The following is a 15,890-nucleotide window of genomic DNA, read 5'->3' as shown; positions in this document are numbered from 1 at the left end:
GTAGGAATTTACCAAGAAGAAACAAAATATTCATTGCCAGTGGAGATTTTCCATTTTTTTAAGAAACAAATTTTTACAAATATGCTGTATTACATGAATAAAATTGCATAAATTACCCATTTGTGGGGGGATAGATATGGGGCTGAATTTAATGTCTGCTTTCACAAATAGTTTTATTTAGTCTGCAAAGGTGTTTAGAATAACCTTACACCAATTCCTATGTGATTTTTATCTAGGTCAATTTTCATAAAATTATGTGGAAATGCATAATATGTAATATTCATATAATTATTGTCAGAGATAACAGCTGTAGCCTTCTCCATGGCAGTTTGGCAGCAAAACTGTTGTGATGGCATTTGGAGGTTGCAGTAAAAATTATAGCTTTTTTTTTCCATAATAACCTGAAACTTAACTTTTCCCAGACTAATGTTTATAAGAACATGAGAAGTCCCAGTATAGTGTTGTGATACCTACTTCTGTATTTCTAGTGCTTCCTATTGAGCTAAAGGTAGACCTGCAGATGAAAAATAATGATATGGAAACTGATTTTTGCATCAGTTTGTTATCATGGACAATTCAGATTATAGCTTTTATCAGTAAGGTCTCTCTTTTTCTGAGAGAAATTTCAAATATGCTATATAGGTCTGGCTTTCCAAGGTTTTGGTAGCGAGTGGGCTGCAGAAGTTGTTTCTAGGAGAAGATACCAGAAGCTGCCCTCCATGGCGGACAGAGCAGCTCCAGGCAGCTTTAAGGACCCACCACTGACCAAAGCTGAGCCATCAACGACATTGGTAGCATGTCTGTGACAACTTACCTAAGAAAGGATAAAAAACCACTGCGCAGAAGCTGCTGCAGAAAAGTGAGAAAACATGAGAGAAATAACCCTGCAGACACCCAGGTGAGTGAAAACTAGTAAGAGCAGGTGCTCCAGACTGGATCTTAGATTCCCTTACGGCCTATGATGAAGACCACAGAGACAGAGGTTGTCTTCCAGTGGCCCAAGAAGATACACAGCAGGTGGACCCACATAAAGTCACATAAACAAAATTATTGTAGCCCATGCCTCTTAAAAATTTTCAGATTTTCTCCCTTCAAAGTGAACACCTGCCCACAGAGCCAAGAAAGGAATCATGTTTTTACAACTTTGTCATCCATTTTTGCTGATGGTGATATAAATTAAGGCCAAACAAGACCGCATGTGCACAACTAACATAGTTTTAGTTATAAACCCTGGTATCTTAAGCTCATTTCCTTTTTTCTGTACATTCACACAGTAGCCAGGTAAAAAATTAATTTTTTTAGATATATGAGAAAAAAGTACGAATTATCAGACTCCTGCACAATGTTTTAAGGTCATTATATTTACCTAATTATTACTCTGTCATATTTTGCGTCACCTGATGAGACTGTAAACACAGTCTTTCCAATCAAAATATTTTTAGATTAAACTCATTTATTACTAGGGTGGCAATGTCATAACTGTAAGCAGAATTCACCTCACTACAGTTTCCCAAGAGAGAGTTACTAGACAAAAGCTAGTTGTCTCTTTTCATACTGCCACTTCTCAATTAAAGATGTTGTTTAGGTGAGCTTGCTGTTTCTTTTCTCATCTGGACCTCTGCCAGAAGTTCATAGGGATATAATTAAGGTCTTCACATGCCAAAGAGTCAATGAAAAACTCATGAAACATTACCAAGTAGTGTTCAGGGGCTACGTTTTAAAGAAAGTCCTGCCAGGAATTGAGGAAATGATGCAAAGTCTGGAAGTGGTAAATACCTTTGGGATATTTTAAGAGAACCAGACAGATGCTCAGGAAACTGAAAAAATACCAGCATAGTAATTAGTTCTTTTTCCTGAAGAGAAGTTGAATTTGGGACCAATTCAAAATGCGGGGCAAAGGAGCATAGAGTATATCTTATTCTTTAAAATATACTTGCAAGAAAGCTCAGCCGTCATGCCACATTAAACAAGTTTTTATTATGTGCAGAAAACTGCGAGTGCTAATCCATTACTTATACTAACAATTTCTCATATACAATTTACAAGAACAGGCCATCAGAATGCATACAGGTTACATATGACCTTTTATATACACTGTAGTCCACTATTTTCCCTAAACAATATTTTTACAATATTCTATGAATGTAACACTTCATGTAACTATTTATGTTATGGCACAACACTCAAAAAAAGAGGATTAAAAGCATAGTTTTGGTGGGTGAGACATGCAGCCCTTTTTGCTCTTAGCATTAAAAAAATCTTTACACTCTGAGTTTTCCTGTTCATTTGTTAGACTTCAGTTGCTACAATATGATCAAGAGGTGATGGTGTTGCACTGCATAAAGAATTAGTGAGCTTCATGAGGAATGAAGTCTAGTAATTGAGGCAAGTACTCTGGGTTAGATTTCACTGTTGGAAAAATAGCATGGAGAAGCAAATAATCTGCAAAATTTAATTTTGTGGAAAATAAATATTGGAAGGTCATCCTGTTCCTTATAAATAGCTGTCCACTTGTAAATAGAGTTGAGCAGAATTACTGAAACTAGTTAGGAAGGTTGTTTAATGTGTAGCTAAGGTAAAATCTGATGACAGAATATTATATTTTCAGAGAATCTGTGAGGATGGAAGACATCTCTGGAGATCACCTAGTCCAACACCTTTCCTTGAAGCAGGATCAGGTAGAGTTTATGGTTTACATCTGTGTCCAGTTGGAGTGTCCACATCTCCAGGAATGTAGACTCCACAATATCTCTGAGCAAGCTGTTCCAGTATGTTATCACCTTTGCAGAAATATTTTGTTTAATAGAAATGGAATTTCCTATATTTCCATTTGTACATATTGCCTTTGTCTTCTCAATAATTATCACTCAAGTGTGTTTGATTTCCTCATCTTTATTCCTAATCATCAGCTATTTATAAAATTTTATAAGATATCCCTAAACCTCATCTTCCCAAGGCTGAATCAATCCAGTTTCCTCACTCTTTCCTTGTATGTGACACACTCCAAAACCTTAATCATATTTGTGCCTTGCCTTAACGTATTCTGTAAGTCCATATCTCTTTTGTACTGGGAAGACCAGAACTGCACTCAGCAATCCAGATGTGTCTCACCAGTGCTGAGAAGAGGAGGGATCACCTCCCTTAAGGTGCTGACAACATTTCTGCTGATGTAGCTGTTTGTCTTCTGTGATAGAAGAGCAAACAGGTGGCTCATGGATAATTCAGTGACTAACAAAGAATATGTGCATGTCAGCATTTGTGATCAGGTACATGATGTTGCATGTCATCAAATCATAAAATGGCCCAGGATTCTGAAAGATCATCTGGTCCAGTCTTTTTTGGGAAGGACAGCCTTGATGACATTGTCTACCTGTCTGTCTAATGGCATTTTCACAACCTCCAGTGATCTCCCTTTGTTGAACTAGATGTCATTATTCTCTGGCTCTTTCTTCAGTGTGTCAGGATCCCTCTAAATGGCAGAACAATCACCTGATTAGTCATTATCTCCTTCTACTGTTGTATTGTCTGCAAGCTTTCTGAGGCCATGCTCTTCTCAGTCAATGAGGTCATTCATGAAGCTTGGTGCTTCATCCACTCATTTGGAGGCAGTGTTTACCCCTAAGGCATGCTGCTGGTAACTGGCCTCCAGCTGAACTTCATAGTGCTCATTATAATTCTTGCAAGTCTGGAAGATCAACCAGTTTTAATTCTACCTTATTGTCCACTTATCTGGTCCATACTTCACCCTTTAGAGCTAGATCCCTTTCTCTGCTGGTGTCATATTTCATGCTTTTTTCTTTTTTTTTTCCCCCTAGAACTGTAATATAGAAACAATAGAATTGAAACCAAGAAACTGTTCAGAGTTTGCTGACACAGAAAACACTAAAATTCTTTGAACTGAAGAAAAACATGTGAAATGTGTATTTTCCACAAATTCAAGAAAACATGTGTTCACCTCTTTTTTTTTTTTTCTTTTCCCTTAAGATCAGCTGCCCAGAATTATGTGCTGAAGCTCTACTGAGATCCAGAAATTATATGATGTAGCACTGTCTCTGGTGTATAAAGTCTATTAGATGCAAAAATATTGAATCAAACACTCATGAATTCAGCTATGGCACCTGTCCTTTTAATATTGTTTGAGAATATGGAGGTAGTTGCTTCTGAAGTTATACTTCATCTATTTATTGCAGCTGCCCTGAAAATAGTCTACTGATTGGAACATTTGGAGGGTTTAGGTTCAGTGCTTAAAAGATACAGATTCAAATTTTCTACTGTCTGTTCTCTAGACAAAGGTCGGCTAATATGTCCTTCAAATACACCTCAAAAATAATAATTCTATGTTATTTCTGATGGGAGATCTTAAACAGGATATGTTAAAAGTACCTTCATGACAATTCTTAGTCAGGGATGACTCTAGACCAGAGTGCAGAAGTGACAATATGCTATATGTGATGGATGTGAGCCTTACCTGGATACAGAAATGGAGCATCACCTCCAGCTCCACTTTAAAATAAATCTCAATTACTTTCTGTTTCTTATAAAAAAGAGGGAAACAACAACCAGAAGAAGCAGAACATGAGGCTTGAATATATACATTTTCTATAAATCCAGAGGCTCTGGTTCTGGACATGTGGAATTTTAAACATATCCAAATCCTTACTATTTTCTACCTGATGAGGTGTGTGTGTTTTCAAAAGCCTGTGTGCAACATCACTTCAACTCCTGTGGAGTAGTAACATTGACTTGGTAATTAAGATTGACAAAACCAGGCTGGCAATAAGAAAGTAAGAGACTATGTGCTTAATATAATATCAGTATTCTATCATTATTTTGTATTTTATTTTATGTGATTATTCACTCAATATATATATATTTTTAATGGCAAAATATGTTTAATATTTTATTAAATATTAAAAATATTTAAACATATTTTATTCCAGGGTCACATTAAAAAAAAAAATTGAAGTCTGCCTTCAAAGAAAATCACATTCACCGAAATGAATAGGAATAAAGAATGATGTTATGACAGAGGGTCTTTCTCAACAGTACTGATAAATAGCTGTATGAGGTCCAGTATTGACAGAGTACGGAAAAATAAAGAAGCTTAATACATACTACCTGTGTATTCATAAAAAAGTATTATTATTATAAAATTAAAAAACTTAGAGGAGTTCAAAAAAATTGAAATAATTTCTCTGCCATATAATTCCTGCTTGCACTTTACAGAGCAGTGGATCATTTGTTTAAAAAAAGTGGGGTTTTTTTGTTTTTTTGGGTTTTTTTTTGGTTTTTCTTTGTTTTATTTTGGTTTGGGTTTTTTTGTTTGTTTTGTTTGTTTTTTTTTTTTTTTTGTTTTGTTTTGTTTTGGTTTTGTTTTCATTTTTGGGTTTTTTTTGTTTTGGTTTGTTTTTTTAAAAAATTTATTTCCTTATGAAACTTTGTAGATAATTTATAGAACATTTTGGTTGGAAGGCACATTTAGGATCACCTACCTTCCCTGCTCATACCATGACTCATCTTGAGGTTGTAACTCCAGTCAAGCGGCCTTAACACCTTCAAGTGCTATCCTAAATACAGTCTTCATGTTCCTTTTAAGATAAGAATGATGGGTTCTAGTGTTTAGTTCATTCACCCTGGATATAAGGTTGCTATCTGAAAAGTTTAAAATTCCATTTTCAACCTTACAATAACATGTCTTAACAACTACATTTCAGGTTATGTCAGTAACCATTTACGGCTGTTCTTTATCTCTCTTCTTGAAGCCTTGCCATGGGGACAAATAAAACGAAACAAGATTCATTCAGGATTGGGAAAAAGAAAGGTAAAGAAACTATTAATCTGAAGGGCAGAGACTTCAATCTAAGTTCATGCATTCTGCATTACACAGTCACTGAGTAAAATACAAACACACTTCAGGTTTCAAGGTTGGAACTAAATATTTGTTTGTCCTGTGCATGGAGAGTCTGTAATTAAGATTTTTTTCTTCCTGGAAAAAGAAAACCTGAATTGTTCTTTCTTGTAGATACACACCTTTAGCAGAAGTGATTTTTGAGTATGTCTGACCCATCCTAAGCTAAAGTACAGTGGAGAAGGGCAGATGCAATGTTTGTGAAAAAACAAAAATGGGAGAAAATTTTGTCAAGACAAGATAAAAATTGGGATTACACTGTGTTTTGCCAATAAAATCTTCCTGAAGGGTTGGGAAGACTACTTCTAAAAGAGTAAAATCTTTTCTCTTTCTTCTAAGTGTTAGCATTTCTGTTTCAAAAACTAGTTTTCAATTCAGAGAGGTGACATGCTGAATCTGAAATTTGAGCAACGAAGTATTGAAGATTAAAATGAAGATATGTCCTTAACATTTTATTTTTAATTACTCTAGATCTTTATTATAATTTTAGATCTTCTTTGTGAAACACCTTAATGCTCCCAGAAGTACTGAGTACACCACTGTACAAGGTTTCTAAAGAGAATTGAGTTATCAAGACACTTCTTTTATGTACACTTATGCTGAAATCTAGGCCATCTGTATCAAAGTTCTCTATCTATACTATCTTATAACACCTATGATTTAAGTTAACTTTTTTGATTCTAAATTACAGTAGAGCAGAACAAGACCTCAAACATCAAGGTAAAGGCCTCAGAAGGCAAGCACTAACCTTGGGTAGATTCTTCAGTAATAGGTAGTTTCTTTTAGTTTCTGAGGATTCAAATATAAAATGTATATGCTAGACACAGAACCCTTCATCTTGTCCTGCTCAGGATAAACTGGTGAAAGAAGCCTCTAAGTCAAAAAGTCCAAGTGCTCAGCTTGGACATGAATTTTATTTAGATTCATCCATCAATATAAGCAAATCCTAAGTCCATTTTTTGAGCTAACTTTTGGTCGATATATGTAGCCATGATATTTTGTGAAAAATCCTTTGCTAGGATTTTTCCCTCCTGGGAAGCTGAGGAGCCTTAGGAAAGAAATGCAAACAATAACTATCTGCTGCTGTGGAATGCAACAGGTGCATCTTCCATTGGTCCATGTGGATTGTTTTCAATTAGTGACCAATCACAGCCACCTGTGCCAAGGCTGTGAGCAGTCACAAGATTTTGTTATGCATTCTATTCTATTCTATTCTTGGTCTTTGTAGCCTTCTGATCTTCTTCACTCTCTGTTCTTTTAGTATAGTTTTAATGTAGTATTTTAATATAATATGTAACATAATAAATCAGCCTTCTGAACAAAATGGAGTCAAGCCTCGTGTCCTCACACATGGGGCATTCACCGCAAGAGATATGCATTCTAGTCAATGAGATTTTCACATAGAAGTCCAAAGTGACTGGAAAAAGGGGACTAATAATATTCATCTTTAAAAAGAGTCATAAGGAGGCACCTGGGAAGTACCATCCAGTCAGACTAACCTCAGTGCCCAGTAAGATAATGGAGTATGTCAAGGGAAGACAGGGAAGTGATCAGAGACAGACAACATGACTTCTTCAGGAGTAAATTTTACAGTGACCTTCTACAATAGAGTGACTGCATTAGTGGAAATAGCTACAGATATCATTTACTGGGACTGATAAAGACTCTTTGATAAGGCCTCCCCCAATAAACCTGCCTCTAAATCAGAGGCATACAGATTTGATGGATAAACTAATAGATGAATATGGAATTGGCTGGATTTTTGCATCCAAGGAGTTACAGTCAATGGCTCAATGTCCAAGTGGAAACCAGCAATGAGAGGTTTCCTGTAAGACTGCAGCAGCGCAAGTATTATTTAACATATTCATCAGTGACACAGAGTTTCTTGCACCTCAGCAAGTGTGCTGACAACACCAAGTTGCATGGTGCAGTCAGCATGCTGGAGGCAAGTGATGCCATCCAGAGGGGCCTTGAGAAGTGGGCCTGTGCAAACATTGTGGAGGTCAAAACGACCAAATGAAAAGTTCTGCAGTGAAAGCCTCAATATCAATCCAGACTGAGACAGGAATGCATTGAAAACAGTCCTGAGGAGAAGCTCTTGGGGATACTAGTGGACAAAGAGTTGTACATGTGTACCTGCAGGCCAGAAAACCACCTGTGTCCTGGGCTGCATCAGAAGAAGCATGGCCAGAAGTTTGAGGGAGGTAATTTTCTCCCTCCAGAGAAGGGCCACAAAAATGATCAGAGGACTAAAGCACCTCTCATATGAAAACAACATGAGTGGTGAGGTTGAGAAGAAAAGGCTCCAGGGAGACCTTATAGAAGCTTTCCAGTTCCTAAGGGGGCCTGTAGGAAAATTGTATAGGGACGTTTTGCCAGGGCCTGTAGTGGCAGAACAAAAAGCAAGGGTTTAAAAATGAAAGAGGGTAGATTTGGATTGCACCCCCAAAAAAAAAATTGATTATATAAAGCATGGGGAGACACTGGGAAAGATTATCCAGAGAAGCTGTCGATTCCACCACCATGCAAATATTTCATATGGGGTGTTTGAGGTACAGAATATAGTGAAAAATGTCCCTGAACATTGCAAAGGGGGGCAACAAGATAATATTTGAAGGTCCTTTCCAGCCAAAACTATTCTATATTCTATAGTATTTTTGTGAAATGGACCCTTTTGATAATTTTGGTCTTCACTGGGTTCAATTTCATGACAGATCTTAAGCAGTTTGATACCTATCAAGACTAAGCCATACTGTTGACATGTAAAAAAGTTTAATTCCATCACGGGTAATAAAAAAGAATGTAAGTACCCCTAGTATTCAGTAGTGAGTGACACGGGGAATTTAGATCACAACATTGGACCTAGGAAAAAAAAAGTTTAAATCCCTTACTGGATTTGGCTATTTATATCTTTGTAAATTACAGGGACATGCAAAATGTTCAGACAACTTTCATGAAAGCAGTATGAAAGTAGAACAGCACAGCCCCTGCCAGTTTGTTTCAATGCCAGAATTCCAAACTCTGAGTCCAATCCTCTGGTATTTTTTCCAGTAAAATTTCTAAAATTTCTGCATACTTAATAATGCCAGGTTTAAAATATCTTGTAGCAATAACGATTTCTGTTACAGTGCAAACACTGAAGGATATTTTGTGATTGTGGCCACACAGCAATAAAGCTTTCACCATTGCTGTCATAGAGCTCTTAAAAAAATTCAAGCCAGCTACTATCATTCTGTTCTTTGACTGCTATTCCAAATGCTCTTGAATGATCTCCCTTGCTAGGGAGATGACTCTTTGGCTTCTGTGCACTTGGCTTGCTATCTCTTTGCAGCTTTCATTTCTATGCAATGAATAATGTTCTACTGTCTTATGTGGAAATGGAAAAAAAAATGTAAAAGGCCAATTTTTTAATAAATATACAATGAAAAATTTTAGCATTTACAAAATGAGGATCTGATTAGGATTCTGCTGAAATTACTGATTTATAATTCAATATTTCTCTCCAGGTGTTGTGCATTTCTGAAAAGTCAGAAAGGGAGATAATGTGAAATGCTTACAACATATGCAAAGCTAATCAGACACTGGTTTCTTATGTATTTTAAATGCAAATGCCTGGAAGGCTCATGTTTGTGTGGCAAGAGAAGCCTCCACAAATATAATATCTTGTACTAACTTTCTTCCTCTTTTTTCAAAATATATATTCCCTCTCCCAAAGAGTCACCCAAAAATAATAAAAAAAAAGGCAAGGAAAGAAAATAATGTGTGTCACTAAGTGAATGAACATTGAAATAAATACATAATTTGTCCAATCTATCAGGAAATTCTGATTATGTTCTCCTCTCCCTGACTTCTTGGCAGTTTCCCTCTCTTCCTGCATTCCTTCTCTTCTCTTCTCTTCTCTTCTCTTCTCTTCTCTTCTCTTCTCTTCTCTTCTCTTCTCTTCTCTTCTCTTCTCTTCTCTTCTCTTCTCTTCTCTTCTCTTCTCTTCTCTTCTCTTCTCTTCTCTTCTCTTCTCTTCTCTTCTCTTCTCTTCTCTTCTCTTCTCTCCTCTCCTCTCCTCTCCTCTCCTCTCCTCTCCTCTCCTCTCCTCTCCTCTCCTCTCCTCTCCTCTCCTCTCCTCTCCTCTCCTCTCCTCTCCTCTCCTCTCCTCTCCTCTCCTCTCCTCTCCTCTCCTCTCCTCTCCTCTCCTCTCCTCTCCTCTCCTCTCCTCTCCTCTCCTCTCCTCTCCTCTCCTCTCCTCTCCTCTCCTCTCCTCTCCTCTCCTCTCCTCTCCTCTCCTCTCCTCTCCTCTCCTCTCCTCTCCTCTCCTCTCCTCTCCTCTCCTCTCCTCTCCTCTTCAAAGAAGGAAACAAAGAAAGAAACAAACCTGCTAGTCGTGTCCTGGGCAGCATCACAAGAGGGGAGGACAGCAGTTAAGGGAGGTGATTCTGCCCCTCTGCTCTACCCTCGTGAGGTACCAATCTGAGTTCTGCATCCAGCTCTGGGACCTCTAGCATCAAAAGGACATAGACCTGCTGGAGTGGGTCCAGAGAAAAGCCATGAAGATGATCAGAAAGCTAAAGCACCTCTCCTGTGAAGATAGGCTGAGAAAACTGGGGTTATTCAGCCTGGACAATAGAAAACTTTGGAGAGACCTTAAAGTAGTCTTCCAATACCTAAAAAGAGCTTATAGTAAAAAGATAGAGAGTGACTTATTGTATGGGAAGACAGTGATAAGGCAAAGGGGAACGATTTAAATTAAGAAGAAGGAAGCATGTTTCTCTGAAAAGTTGTGCATGCCCCAAGCCTGGAGTTGTTCAAGGCCAGGTTGGGTGAGCCCCTGAGCAACCTGGTCTAGAAGCTGTCATTCCTGCCACCATATCTGACAATTGTTTTCTTGAGGAACTTAAGTGGCAATTAGTTTACACCTTTTTCATATTTTACTAGTACAATTAAACATGATTATCATATGGTTAGTGTCTCAAGTTTTCTTCATGTTTTATATTTCAGCAAAATAAGAATGATCTTTCATGGGGAAAATAAAATATTCCTACAGCCTGAGAGGTTTAATCTTATATAATACTCATAACCTTCTGCAAACATAAAACATCTTTTCTTGGAAAAAGACAAGGAGAGAGACATAGAAGCCATTTTAAAGACTGCCATGTCAACATGGGGATTGTTACACCCTTCTGCAAAAATGAACTCATTAAAAAATAACATTTTATTAGCTATAGAAATATTTATATCTACTCTATTCATTTAAAAGTCTCTTTGTTAAATCAATAATTTTATCATATATTGTTGACTTTTTCCTCTCTAGAATGCCAGGGAAGTGTCATGCCATGAAAATAGACCTTCATTTACTACAGTAAATACATGTTGTTTTCTGTACAAAACATAAAAGATGTAAGAATATGGGCACAAACTATCAGTGAAGAAGAATGTATTATTATCAGAATAGGAGACAAATATCCTTTTTTGTTGTTACATATAATCTATTTTTTTTTCCTTAAGAAAAACAAAAGCTTTGTTTTTCAAAGTTACCTACTACCGTTAGTGTTAATTTTACAAATGACCCTTCTGTGCTACTGAATATTTGCCAGATATAGTATACACACCCAGGTTGCAGCACTCCTTCATTCCAAAGTCTTTACTCCAAGAGAATTTAAACTCATATCATTTATCTGCCTAAAAATTATTTAAATACTAGATTATACATATTTTTTTTTTCAGTGCTGTGGCAAGTTAATACACAAGTGATCAGTGCTTTGATGAGATTACAGAAGTTTCTAATTGCAACAAGGGAAACTTAAATATCTCTGTGCTGAACAGTTTACAGTTTATTAAGGCAGCATAGTACATCATAAAAAAAATCTGTTCGTTGAGTTTTCTAAGTTCTGTAATGCTTGCTTCAATTGATGGTATACAGCAGGTGTAGTGAAATTGAAGGAACAAACTATATCTAGCTAAATCCTATTAGGAATAAATAATTGCAGCATTTGATTACAATTTTATCCATCCAGAAGTAAGAAAATAATCAAGCATCCAAAATGCATGTGGTATATTGAAGTATTGAAGTCTAGAGACAGTTGACTGCTTCTGAGGTGCTGGTAGAATGAAGTCCTGAGAATGGTATAAATAGAAAAATAGAAGTTAAAAGGTAGGGTTTGGGGGTTTTTTTGTTGCTGATTTTTGGGGGTTTTTTGGTTGTTTTTGTTTTGTTTTGTTTTTTTGTTTTTGGTTTGTTTTTTTTTTTTTTTAGGTGAATGAACAGTTATTGTGGTCTTTACCATTCACAGTTGCTAAAATAACATACCAGCTATGGCTGCAATTAATTTTATGTTGGCACATTTTCTGAAACCTTTATTTCAGAGTACCTTGTTGGGAAAATTACCTGATTCTTTCCTTGTGTGAAAAAAAAAAACTACCATTCATTCTCCTTTTGTCTTTCCTTTGGTCCACTAGAAATGCATCAAATTTGTGATTGATAAATACATACTAACATTTTTTTTCTAACTCTGTAGATGAGGCTGACAGTAAAGGTGCTTGTTAGTGTAACTAAAAATATCCTCCAACAGAATGGGAAAATTAGTTTTATACTTCCTCTTCTATTATTGTCAGAGCACTCAGTAACTATTTGTGAGAGTGTTTTCAATAAATAGTGGTCTGGCCTAAAACCAGGTAAACAGTGAAATCACTCTTGTCATATTTGGGGGCTAAAAATCCCTTTACAAGAATCAATGATGTGTTCTAGCAGATTGTTAGATGACAATGTATATCCTTGTAGCACAAATCCAATATAGCTGAAGTATTCATATGAAAATAATAATACAAAATGTAAATAAAATAGTGTAATATAGGTATATCAGAAACATCCTTAATAAAGAAGGTCTATTCACTTTCTCTAAAGTCCATATTAAAGAATACAGATCAATGTCATATATACTAAAAGTCTGTTTAATAGTAATAAAACCCATACTACCTTCCAGAACCAGCCAGAAGCCAAAAAACAGTGAATAGTCCTAGAATGGTTTTGTTTGCTTTTAGCAGACTCTTTGTACCTTTTTAAAGCCCTAAACTGACCAAACTGCAATGACAGTATGTGTTGTCCCTGTTCTTTGACTGTGTTCTCCATGGAAATTGGGAACTTTTGCAATATCAAGGGTTGTCACTTAAACAAGGATGCCCATCCTTTTTATACTAAGAAAAGTGAGGACACAGATGTTGGGTCTTTCACAAATGTAACTTGTACTCAGAAATTAAAGATTTTTTTGTTCTTTTAAATATCTTAAAACTTCCATTCATTTATTTGGATACTTAGGCACAATGTAACAAGAAATCCCTCATCTAAATTTTTAAAATAATATTTCCAGACTATCCCAAATTAAGTTTTTACAAATAAATACCTGAAGAAAAAATTGAAAAAGAACATAACACATTATTCAACTGCCTAAGAGAAAGGAATAATAAAGATCACAAACAGTGACTAAAGATAAAAAAAGCAGAATTTGCCACATTCTTGGTAGAAAAGTTATTTGCTAGTCTTTTGCCATATTGGAAGTCATCAACAAGAAGAAGCACATTTTTAAAGCTTATTTTGCTTCTGTGACCTTAACTAAGCAAAATTTTTCATGTAATTCTTTTCTCCTTTATTTATGTGCTTAATGTGTAGACTAGATTTTCTACCAATTCCATTAGTAAGAGTGAACAGGGTGTATGAATTTCTGTCCAATTCTGTACCACTTTTGCCTTTTATTTTTGGTTGTTTTCTTTGAGAATTGTAAGCATCATGAAGATGCTCCTCTCATGCTTACCTACCTTTTATGTACCTCACTGTTTAGGACTAGTCTGTGTTATGCTAGAGACTTGGGAATCAACATTAATTAATCTTTGCACAGAATGTATCAAAGAAATAAAAAAAAAATATAGATAAAGATATTTTTGTTCTTACCGATTCTGGTTTTATTTCTTCCACTCTTCTTATAAAAGTAAAAACCTAAAACAAAATTCCAAAGTGCAGTTCTTCTAAGGTTTGCTAATTTTATTGTTAAATTTCTTTGAATTTATGCTACATTTTGTGGGCTATTTTTGTTATAAATCTTATAGGATCCTTTAATATACAATAGCTGTCTAACTGATCATATACTGTAATATTTTCTAGAACCTTGGAGAAAGTGGAGAAATTAAGCAAGCATCTGTAAGTATGAACCTTTTTTTTTTCTTTTTTTTTGTAAATTGGCTTATTTTATTCTGCAGTGACTTGTTAGGTTAATGAAGAAGAACATTTATGAGAAGTGTTCCAGTAGTGAAATCCATTAATAACTTGAAAAAATATTGAATGTAGGATCTTTTTCCTTTCTTTCATTATTAGAGAAATACCAACAATATATTTGAAATTGTGAGAAAGTTTAATATCCTAGATCTTTGTAAGCAGAATGGAGAGAAGACTTGATCAGATTACCTGATACTCTTTAATTATCCTATACACTTATTTAATCATCTAGTACTTTCTTAAAATTCAGAAATAATTTATGAGGGGACTGGTTTTTGCAGATTATGACAAATGAACCACTTCTAAGGCCAGAAAGGGAATATTAAATCATTTATTCTGGCTGCCTATATAGTGTAGGTCATAGAATCGCTCTAATATTTTTCTTCATACTTAGTATTTGAGCTAAAAATCCCTTTCAAGAATGCACCCAATCTTGACTACTGGATTTCCCTTTGGCAAGTGGTGAAATAATAATTTGTTACTTAAAACACTTTGTTTGTGAATCTGTTCCACTTATTTATACTATCTCACGTTTATTTGGAGATGATTATTATTTATATCTCATTTTTATTTTGTGTTAGGTTTCTTTATATCACTAAAGTGAACAACAGGACCTACATGTTTTGGCTTTGATTGATTAACTTTTATATTCTATGAGTGAAAAGTGACTTTTTTCAGGAAGAGTAATTTTGCTTACAAGTTTGTTTTGTTTTAAAGATACTGTATGTCCAAAAATCTAAGTAATAAATATATTATTTTCTCAATGCATAAGTTTTCATCCATTTGATCCCAGCATCAGGGACTTGGTTTGTAATTCACCTGCTGTGAATTACAAGTGACTACTACAACAACGATAGGAAAGTAAAAAGAAGATTCTCTAGTGTAGTGAAAAGAAAATGTGTGTTCCCTACCACAAACTGGGCAAAACAGTGACCCTTGTTTTAAGTTGCACACAGTGAGAAGAGTAGTCTCATGAGGGAGCAGCAAGGGCAGCCTGCTTCATGAAGGGAGGCAAGATGAGAGTCAAAAATGAAACCAGATGGGTCAAGCAGTGATCTCACTGTTAGGAATCAACAAGGTGCACTGGAAAAAGGTTCTTCAATTACAATCAAATGGATGCACAAAAGCTTAATTTCACCAGGATCATAGCAGCGATCCAGCATGATGAACTCTAACCCTTCCTTGGTTTGTGACATCTTAACTCATTGATTGACTCTAAACTCCTATACTCAAAGTTATTTCAGAATTTGACATGTGCATGATTTCTGCTTGAAAAAAATGAAGACTACTGTTCATGTGAACATAATATCCTTAAAATCTGTCCAAAGTTCTCTCTTGCAGAGAAATGTTGAAGGTTTTCTATATCCTTTCACCTTGCTCCATTTTGGAATAAACCAATTGCATAATTTCAGCAATAAAAAATATTAAGTCATGACCTTGAAGAAGTGGAGTGGAGTACTTTCATTCACATGTATAAAGCTATTTCATTGGAAGTTATGTAGCTCAGAGAAATTTGCAGTTGTCAGGAACACAGCCAGTGTGTGAGCATACAAGTACTACGTGTAGATGATCAAGTGAGTGTTTGAGGTCTGTCTTTTCTAATTTAGCAAAGTACATGTAAAATAGAAACATCAGTTTGATCTACTGATGTCTACACTTTTGGTCAGTGTAATGTTCAACATAACTGTGTCAGGCAGCAGAAGATGCACTAAAGAGACATATGGGTGT

The 15,890-nt window shown here is 35.6% G+C and overlaps 2 long non-coding RNA genes across 2 annotated transcripts; one reads left to right on the top strand and one right to left on the bottom strand.

Moving 5' to 3' along the window:
• Positions 1 to 2,480: 2,480 nt before the first annotated feature.
• On the bottom strand, positions 2,481 to 8,081 carry LOC135295432 (uncharacterized). Its single transcript, XR_010357526.1, has 3 exons — positions 8,045 to 8,081; positions 5,493 to 5,588; positions 2,481 to 3,817 (listed from the first exon to the last, which is right to left on the bottom strand). It is a non-coding gene; the product is annotated as an uncharacterized LOC135295432 (long non-coding RNA).
• Positions 7,886 to 15,379, top strand: LOC135295431 (uncharacterized). The gene is made up of 3 exons (XR_010357525.1): positions 7,886 to 8,112; positions 14,052 to 14,087; positions 15,109 to 15,379. It is a non-coding gene; the product is annotated as an uncharacterized LOC135295431 (long non-coding RNA).
• The last annotated feature ends 511 nt before the right edge of the window (positions 15,380 to 15,890 follow it).

This window comes from Passer domesticus, chromosome 2 (genome assembly GCF_036417665.1).
Source record: "Passer domesticus isolate bPasDom1 chromosome 2, bPasDom1.hap1, whole genome shotgun sequence".
NCBI classification, from domain to species: Eukaryota; Metazoa; Chordata; class Aves; order Passeriformes; family Passeridae; genus Passer; species Passer domesticus.
The sequence above is the reverse complement of the archived record's forward strand: the minus strand, read 5'-3'. Positions and strand labels throughout refer to the sequence as shown.